This window comes from Hydra vulgaris, chromosome 02 (genome assembly GCF_038396675.1).
Source record: "Hydra vulgaris chromosome 02, alternate assembly HydraT2T_AEP".
In the NCBI taxonomy this organism is placed as follows: Eukaryota; Metazoa; Cnidaria; class Hydrozoa; order Anthoathecata; family Hydridae; genus Hydra; species Hydra vulgaris.
The window spans coordinates 69,973,780-69,984,397 of NC_088921.1; positions in this window are offsets into that span (position 1 = coordinate 69,973,780).

Sequence of the window (10,618 nt, forward strand, 5' to 3'; positions counted from 1 at the left end):
CACTGTAAAAGACGATCAACTTGAAAGTGCATGGCTCCGAATCAGTTAGATCTTTGAACAATTGATTACTTAAAACTTAAAGTTGTCGGGGAGAATGTGATGAAATTGAACGTTATATTTGTTATATTAATATTTCTTATTGTTTTAGTTAATAAAAAGTTAAAAATTAATCATTCACTTATTTTCTTTTATCCTTCGATTCCACAACAAGCTAAAACAACCTTTTTGAATAATTTTATGCAGAATAATAAACTACTTAATTTAACTTAAGTAGCCAGTTTATGTAGGTTAAATATTTGGCTAGAAATATTCAACTGAAAACAACAGGTTTAATGCAATGCTTATTTGCGTCCCATAAGTAACACAGCATATAATCAACTATAAATCCTAAATTTATATTAATTGAACAGAATTTCAATATACAGGAAAACAAATAAATGATTTTGACATGATTTATATATAAACATCTGATCAATATATAAACATCATATCTGTTAAAACAAAAAATATGTATCTAAAAATGTGACTCTACAAAAATCAAAATGTCCCGTAAGTAACAGTGGAGTTGCCTACTAACATTATATATATATATATATATATGTATATATATATATATATATATATATATATATATATATATATATATATATATATATATATATATATATATATATATATATATATATATATATATATATATATATATATATATATATATATATATATATATATATATATATATATATATATATATACATATATATATATATATATATATATATATATATATATATATATATATATATATATATATATATATATATATATATATATATATATATATATACAGTATTGGACAAAACATTTGCAACCAACATCGAAAAATGCTAAAAAGTGTTCCTAATTTTACATGTCTTAAAAACGAAACGAACTATACTACCGCAGCAAACAGTTCAGGAGTCTGTAGTCATAGCATGCCATAACATGAGCAATCAGCTGACAGGTGACAGCACACAGGCAGAATTTCGTTGACAAGTGCCATTTTGCAGCGGACAAAATAAGTCCAACTTTTTTGCTTTTGTTTCATTTTCTTAAGTCTGGTCCGTGTCAACGTCACGGAAGTTTTTTAATAATTAAAGGAAGTATCCAGAAGTTTCCAGAAGCATGCAGAAACTTCCAGAAGTTTCCAGAAGAAACATCTGGAAGCATCTAGTAGCATCCAGAAATATCCAGAAACATTCAGAAGCATCCAGACGCATCCAGAAGCTTCCAGAAACATTGTAAAGAAGCATCTAGAATCTTCCAGAACAGGTTCACACAGATTCATTTTACTATATAAGAGACATGTAAATCGACATGTAATTCAGTCAGTATATGGAAGTCAATCAGTCAGTATTATCAAGACAGTTTATCGAAGTGAGTTTTATCAAAGTGTTTTATCGAAGAACATCAATACAAGAAGTGAAATACAACAAGTGTTTCATTACATCAATACAGTCCACATCCAACCAAGACGTTGTGTTCCACAGAGCATTATTGTATCATCACAAGGTAAATGTAACACGGTAAGCCTTGAGAAGCGTGATTATTTATTTTTATTGTTTTTATGACTTCTAGTGCAAAAATGGCTCCCGACAGTCTTTGATTGGAACTAAGAAAGAAAATTATTAACGATAACGTAAGTAGAATGTCACAAAAAAGTATTTGCGATAAATATCGCGTGAAAAAATGGACCGTATCAAGACTATGTTCCAAATATCGTTTTACGGGGAAGTTGGCAGCAGATAACAAAGGTGGAAGACCGGTTCCACCACTTCTAGAGAGGATTCTATGATCGTCAGATCCGTCAAGAAGGATCCCTGGATATCATCAGTCGAGGTACAAAAGCATAATTATTTTTGTACGAGCTGCCTGTATCGGACCGAACAATCAGACGACGTGCTGTTGAAGCCGGATTGTTTTCTCGCCCTGCAAAGAAACCGCTGATTTCACTAAAAAACCAGATGAAAAGACTCTTGTTTGCTACATCTCATATTGACTGGAATGTTCAGAAATGGCGAACTGTCCTGTTCAGTGATGAATCGAAGATCAACATCATTGGGAGCGATGGCATTTGCCGTGTACGTCGACCGGCCGGAAAACGCCTCAATTTACGTTACTGCCATAAGACCGTGACGCACGGTGGAGGCAATGTAATGGTCTGAGTGTGTTTTTCTGCTAACGGTCTAGGTCCAATACATCGAAACGATGGAATAATGGACCGTTTCATGTATAAAAATATCCTGAAAGATTTTATGTTTCCTCATGCTGAATGGAATATGCCAATAAAATTCAGCAAGACAACGATCCGAAACACACTGCAAAAGTAGTCAAGCAGTGGTTTCAAGACAACCACCTATCGGTGATGGATTGGCCGCCTCAATCTCCGGATCTCAACCCTATCGAAAACCTGTGGGAGATCGTCAACCGCAGAATTAATCGTGACGGTGTTCGTAATAAGGATCAACTGTTTCAATAAATCCAAAAGGTCTGGGCAGCGATTCCAAAAAGTTTCATTGATCACCTGATCGAATCTATGCCTCGAAGATGCAAGGCTGTGATCGACAACAAAGGATTCGCTACGAAATATTGATAGCGAAATGCAGCTTGGTCAACATTTTGTCGAGTTGCACTTGTTTTGTCCAGAAGGAAATCAACTTTTTTAATACTTTTGATTAACTTATTAATTTTCGTGTACAAATAATGAGCTTTGTGATGAATAAAACTTGAAGAACATTGTCTCTAAACAGTTACATAGTTATTTCTCTAAATTGAAAAAATGCAGCACTTTTATAAAAAGAAACTAAATTAGCAATATTTAGTTGCACTCGTTTTGTCTGATACTGTATATATATATATATATATATATATATATATATATATATATATATATATATATATATATATATATATATATATATATATATATATATATATATATATATATATATATATATATATATATATATATATATATATGTATATAAATGTATATATGTTTATAATATATTTTTGTAAAAAGACGTTTCTATATAATTTTATGTACTCTCTATCTTGTAAAACGCTTCTAAAGATGAGATCATTGTAATCTTCTTTAAAAAGCCTTGTCCATATTTGTAAAATATGTAACATATATTATAAAATTTAGGCTGCGCCCAAATAAGTTCAACGCTGTCAAAAATAGTCTAGAATAGCCCCTATATATATATATATATATATATATATATATATATATATATATATATATATATATATATATATATATATATATATATATATATATATATATATATACATATACATATATATATATATATATATATATATATATATATGTATATATATATATATATATATATATATATATATATATATATATATATATATATATATATATATATATATATATATATATATATATATATATATATATATATATATATATATATATAATCTTTGCCAGACCTTTTTTATAAAGGTATACGTGATTAACTTAAATTTTACAATAAATGCAGTATTGGACTGTTAAATATTATGCTAAAATATGTCCAATATTGTATTTGCTGCAAAATCTGAGGTAACACGATTTCTTAACACGATATTATTTTAGGCATTAGAAAACAAAAGTCCACAAATGACTAAAATAATATTTTTTCACATAATATACTAATCATATTTATTCAGTATTATGAATTGTTCATAGTGTATGAATATTTATTTCGAAATACAATTATTAAAAACGTTATTAGAAAATAAACGGAAAAAAATCTTTATTTTGCTTTCATTTACAGATATATATATATATATATATATATATATATATATATATATATATATATATATATATATATATATATATATATATATATATATATATATATACATATATATATACATATATATATATATACATATATATATATACATATATATACATATATATATACATATATATATATATATATATATATATATATATATATATATATATATATATATATATATATATATATATATATATATATATATATATATATATATATATATATATATATATATATATACATACATATACATATACATATACAGATAACTCAAGGTTGTTTGAACTGACACTTGTTCGAATTTCCCTCTTATTTGAAGCAATTTTTATACCCCGTGAATTTTCTTTGCCAAACTCATGCAAATTACCTATTTGAACCTGCAGTTATTCGAAATTTTGATTTTTCAATGTGATTTTTTTCCTCTTGACAATCACCCTGTCAGTTATTCAAAGTTTTTCTTCTGCTTAAGATACCATTGCATTACATTTCGAGCGATAACTTTATCGAACGCGATCAAAATATATGCATATACGTGTAAAAAAACCTTATCAAAAATATTTAAAAAATCAGACTTTAAACGTAGCGTCGTGAAAATATCAACATGGCGTCTACGCAAAAGTAAACAGTATCGACAATCATAGAAAAATATATTGCTCTTAAAGATTTAGAAAAAAACCAAACTGAAAAGAATGTAGTCGAAAAGTTTAGTGTTTCTCAAAACACTTTAATTTACTGGATTGAGCATAAAGAAGACATAATCAGTAAATATGAGTCTGGTAAAGTCAGAGCAAAAGACCTCAACATAACGGATTTTAAGTCAAGCCTTAAATTCCGTCATGTTTAGAAGAGTGACTAGATCGGTGGAAAAGTAGACATGATGTTGTTTTTTGAATTATTTCTGGCGAGGAAAATTTGTGCACAAGGAAATGAAAGTAAGATAGAAGCAGAAATGACAGAAAGTGGAGCATTTACCCATAGTTCTCGCATGGTATGAACTGAGGGATATTTACAGCGCTGACAAGTTTTGTTTATTTTATCAATAGCTTTTGACAAAACTTTTCATCAAACTGGTAAACAATTTACAGAAGGAAAATTTATTTATGATATTTCCATTTTACTATTTATTTTTCTTAAAATTGAAATTTAGCAGGTGTAGTGCAATATTTAGCGTGCTTGCCTCATAAGCAAGGGTTACAGAATTTAATGCGAGTGGTGTTTAATGCATGCATCTTTTCCGCCATCGGTAAAGAAAGAGGCGTGAACATTTTAGTTAAATGGTTTTCCTTAGTGCTCCGTTACAAGGACATTATGACCTCTTGAGGTACCTAAAAAAAAAATTGAAAAAAAAAATTGATTGAAATAAGTCACTTTAAAGTGGGTTTTCAGTTATTCGAAATTTCGGTTATTCAAAGTAAATTCTTATTCCCCTAGGAGGTTCAAATAACCAGGAGTTTACTAAACATATTTAAATATTTAAATGACAAATATAATTTTTTTTAGTAATGAAGCTTAGAGTTTCGTGCCAATTGACAGTCATTCAGCCATATTATTCAAAAATATAAAATAAAACCAATTATAAAAATACAAATTTGATTTTCTAAAAGGACCCAAGATTTTCTAATCACTGTTATAAAAGTGTGAAAGCAGAAATTTTTCTCTCTGTCTACATGCAGAAACCAATTCAATTTTTTTTTGTTAAGTAGTGATTCATGATCAAAAGTAATAAGTATTATTCATAACTTTTAATTATGTTCCATTTGGTTAAAGGCATGTTTCCTGCATCTTTATGTTTCCAGAGTTCTTTGAAAACTTCTAGATTGTTTTTGAATCTGGTTGCATTGAAGGATTTTAAATGGTTTAAAAACCTAAGTTTAATGTATTTTAACTAATGCTTATATTGAATTTTTCCGTAAAACTGTAAACTTTATGGTGGTTTACATACAACATTTTTTGTACATGAATAATTAGTCAAACAATATTTTTTACATGAATAACTAGTTAATTGTATGAATGAAGTTAATGATGATAATAATAACACTTTTAAATGATATGGCATCAACACACCACATTGTCACCAACAGATATGCGAGCGTTTAAAAGCAATTTATTCAAACTAATTAAAAACATTCAGTTTAGAATGGTTTGATGCATCTTTCAAAATAAATTAAAAAAAGACGTATACTTACACTTATGCAGATAAAAAATCAAATTTATAGAAATTATCAAATTTTAATAAATTTGATTTTTGTTGTATAAACATTAATTTTTGCTGAAAGAAAGAAGAGGGGGCGGGGGATGTTGAAATATTTTTGTATTTTGTATCATATTTGCGTCTCCTAAAAAAAAATAAAAAAACTCCTCCATTTCTAAGATTTTTTAGGACTTTCGGATCCTGGTGGAGCAAGATGCATGCCCTCATCACCCCCTTTCCCCCACCCTCTGGTTCCGTCACTGTAAAAGTCGAACACAATACCCAGTTAGCACACATACATTGGTAAAACGTCAGAACAATGTTGCGTCTAACGTTGGCACAACATCGGTGGCAAACGTTTGGTTACAAATTGAAAAGTTTGGTTACAAAACAACATTTTGGTTACAAAAGCGACTTTGCCAACAACAAAAATTTAAAGTTTACACAACGTTGTATTTTAAGTTGGTTTAGTGTAATATTTTAAATATAATTAAATATATGTAGGGGAGACCGCGACTAGTTGGCCGCAGTGGTAAGTTGACGAACTGCGTTTATCTTCAGAATCTTTCTTCAGAAAGTGACAAAAATTACACAGAAACTTCCTTATTGACCATTTCTTCATTCACAGTAGTATTGTTAGGATTCGCGTATGCGCATGAGAGATTTATGCGTTTTTTGGACAAAAGCGTAACTTTTAGAACATCGCTTCCTTTATACTTTACAAAGAAAATAGTTAGTCGTATGAAAAATAAATTGTTGTAAAAGTTCCAGTCACAATTGGTTTACTATATACAGCCAGCCTTTTTTTCAAAGTTGCCGTTTCTCAGGATCTATAGACTGTTTATTGAAAAAAAGCTTTGGGGGTAAGTTGGCGAAAATTTTCACGGGGTCAGTTGGCTCATAGCATTTACTATGGAAAAAATATATATTTTATAAAATTATTATTATTTTTTAAAATTTTTACTAATATTGAAAAAAATTTATTTTTACAGAAAAATTAAAAAAAAATTGTTATTAGTTTTTTTTTTTCACAGACAAAAAGTGGGCTACTGTTTTGGCTTTTATACGGACTAATATTTGGTACCAGGTAAAAGTAATATTAAATTTTGGGATAAAATTGTTGCGAAAATTATTAGTAAAAAAATTTCTAGTAATTTTGCTCTTAATAGTGCATCAATAATCATTTTTATAGTTTGCGCCAACTTACCCAGTGGTGGGGTAAGTTGGCGCAAATTTTTTTTTTTTTTTGAGGGCCTGGAAAGGCTCCAAGAATTTTTTTCGTAAATGAATGCAAATTTTATAAGTTACCCTAATTCATATTCTTTAAGACTACACTTTAATATTTTCAAAAAAATGTCTTGTTAGGTCTACAGAGTTCATAGAGTAAAAACCGAACCAACTGGCGCCCCGGTCTTCCCTATATACATAAACTAAATTTCAAAAAAAAAAAATGCATATACCTTAAGAAACCTTACTCAGAAACTACAAGAGGATATAAGATTTTTTGTACTTTCAGCTTCTGGTGGAGGGATAGATGCACACCATTGAATCACACCATCCAGAATCTAAAAGTCTTAAAAAATGAAGAAGCTTTGTAACGTGTTTCATTCACAGTGTCAATTACTTAATTAACAGACATTAATCATATTTGTTTTGCTTGTGGTTTGATATTTTAATATTTACTAACGACTTTGTTTAAGTTTGGTAAGTTGTTATAGTTTTGCACTCGCAACATTAGGTTCATCCACATACATGGAATTAATGTTGGGTTATATATATTGGATTATTTAATCCATATATATTGAATCAACGCTGGGTTATTTACATTAGATGAACGTTGGGTTTAGATCGTAAAAACAATAAAGCTTTGTGATGGTTTTGCATACGTTGGACCGATGTACCTGTGCAGACTGTTTTTAGTTGCGTCGGTACTAACTCTTTTATTGATATCATCGCGAAAAACATTTGATCAACGTTGGATTTGCATCAGAAAAAACAGCTAACGTTACCACATCTAACTATAAAAAAAATATTGATTTTATCTACAGATGAATTTTTATTGCAAATTATTGCAAATTATATTGCTTTAAATAAATATATTTAAAAAATATATACTCTTCATAATGTTTACTTATTGAAATATTTTGAAGTTCATTTGGTACATACTTATAGCAATGTAAAACAAAATTCGACAGGCTTTAGACTGACAAAGTGTCAGTATTTAAAATCAATTGTCCTCTAAATTAACGTCAACTGTTCTTCAAATTAATGTCATGTCATGTTTTCTTGACCTTTTTAATAAACAAACCACTAAATAATTAATAATAAAAAAATTAGATATTTACTCTATTAAATTTTAAAATTAAGATTATAAGTATTTAACGTGATATTTATTAATTGTACAACATATACATATATACTGTATATATTGTAAAACTAAACAATTATGTTTTTATTTAGCATGAGGGATATTTAGGTTAATGTTATTTTATAATAAACTCAACACATAACAGTTTAATTAAGTTACAAATAAAACGCAAAAAATAAAAAAAAATTGTTTGCAGAGCTGTGGCCAGGCTCCCCTCACCCCAAATTGGGAAGGCCCAGTGAATTTAGGGATCCATTCGCAAACTTTGGGGTCCTTTTGTAAATTTAGGAAGCTTTTTTTTTTTAGTTATACTTAATGGAAAAATTTTAAAGATTTTGGGGTCCTTATGACAGGTTTTGGAGGGTCTCGGACCACAGCACTGATTCCTTGCTAAAAATATAACGTAAAACACTTAAAGTTTCTTTAAGTGCTATAAAAATGTTCATGGTACGGGCCTGATAATAGATTATTTTACATATTGAAAAAATCAATTAGGTCGATGCCTAATGTAAAGTGTAATCTACAAAGTTAAGTGTTTTCTACTTATTTAAATGTAACAGCCCAAACAAAATTGTAAATCTTTAATTCGTACTTGTGCGCATTTTGTATAATTTACGGTATTTTTAGCGGCTGGAAAGATGTTTTAAATACGCATCTTTTAAACGTGTGACAGGGTTCGTAGACAATTTTTCATATAAAATTCCCTGACTTTTTTTAAAAATTAGTCAATTTTCCCTGACTATTTCTAACACGGAATAGCATTTAAAAAAGCCATCGGCTATATTGGATATGTTATAAAATAATTACAATAAAAGTGATCGATTCCTGAGTTAACTGTATGGTATCAGCAAGAGAAAAAACATCATAATTTAAAAATAAGTCACTCTATCAAAATACCCTATTATCAAAATTACCCTGACTAAACACCATAATTATAGAATAAGTCACTTTCTCTATCAAAATTCCCTGACTATCTAATTAAAAGTTAATAATTCCCTGACTATTGCCAAAATAAACCAATTTTCCATGTTTTCCAAGTTCGCTACGAACCCTGTATTAATAAGTATTGTAGGACTTTTTATGTATGGAAAGATGTTTTAAATACGTATCTTTTAAACGTATTAATACGTAACACCTGTTCCATAAAATTTGAGACAGGCTTTAAACTTGAATAAAAACTTAAATAAACACGATAAAAAATTTTTTTTACTATGTTCTTAGAATTAAATATGCAGAATAGGAAAATAAAAATAAATTTATCACAAGACTCCATACCTTCAAATTTGATCAAGTCTGGTATTGGAACCTTGTACCAGCTTTTGTACAGCATTTAGGTCAAGTCTACTGGCACAATAACGAATCCGACGCCTAAGGTTTGATATATTATTTGTAGACCATCCATTCTTGTACACAACCCGCTTAAGCATTGCCCAAAAATCCTCTATAGCACAAGCTTCTGGTAAGTTTGCTGGATTGTCTTTTTTTTGAACAAATGGTATCTTTGGGTTTTTAACCATTTTGTTACCGAATAAGCATAGTGAGATGTTGCTAAATTGGGCAAAAATATATACTTGGTGTCTCGATAATATTTATTAATAAAAGGTTGCAAGCACTTTTGTAAACTCTCTTTTAAATAGATTTCTTGGTTTACCGCTTGGCCAGAAGGAACAATGTAAATAGATGTGACCCCTCGAGGGGAGATTGCCATCCATACAAGAATTTTTTTTCAAATTTTGCAACATCATAATACTTAACAATGTCTGGTGTCAATTTTTGATCATTTGAATAGTATGTATTATTACCAGCCAGTGTGCTATTCAACAAAGTAAAGTATGACTCATCATCAATAACAAATTCATGGTTGCAATATTTTGAATAAAGTCGACTACATTTTCGGCGACCCCAAAGCCTCTGTTCAGCAGTTCTGCTTGGTCTTTTTTTTTTTTTATAACAAAGATAGGCTTTTTAAAGCATTTTAAGATGGTGCTTTTGCTACAACCAAGTCTTCTAGAAGCCTTTGAAAGTGACACACCTCTTCGATTGTTAAACATTTTCCTTAATTTGATGCGGTTGTTTTGTATATTAAGAATATGCCTTCTTCCACTTCCAGCTTTGCGACCCAATGGTTTATTTTGATCGTAACTGTTCATATATCTATAAATTGTAGCTTTTGAGTAGCCCTCCATCTTGAAATGG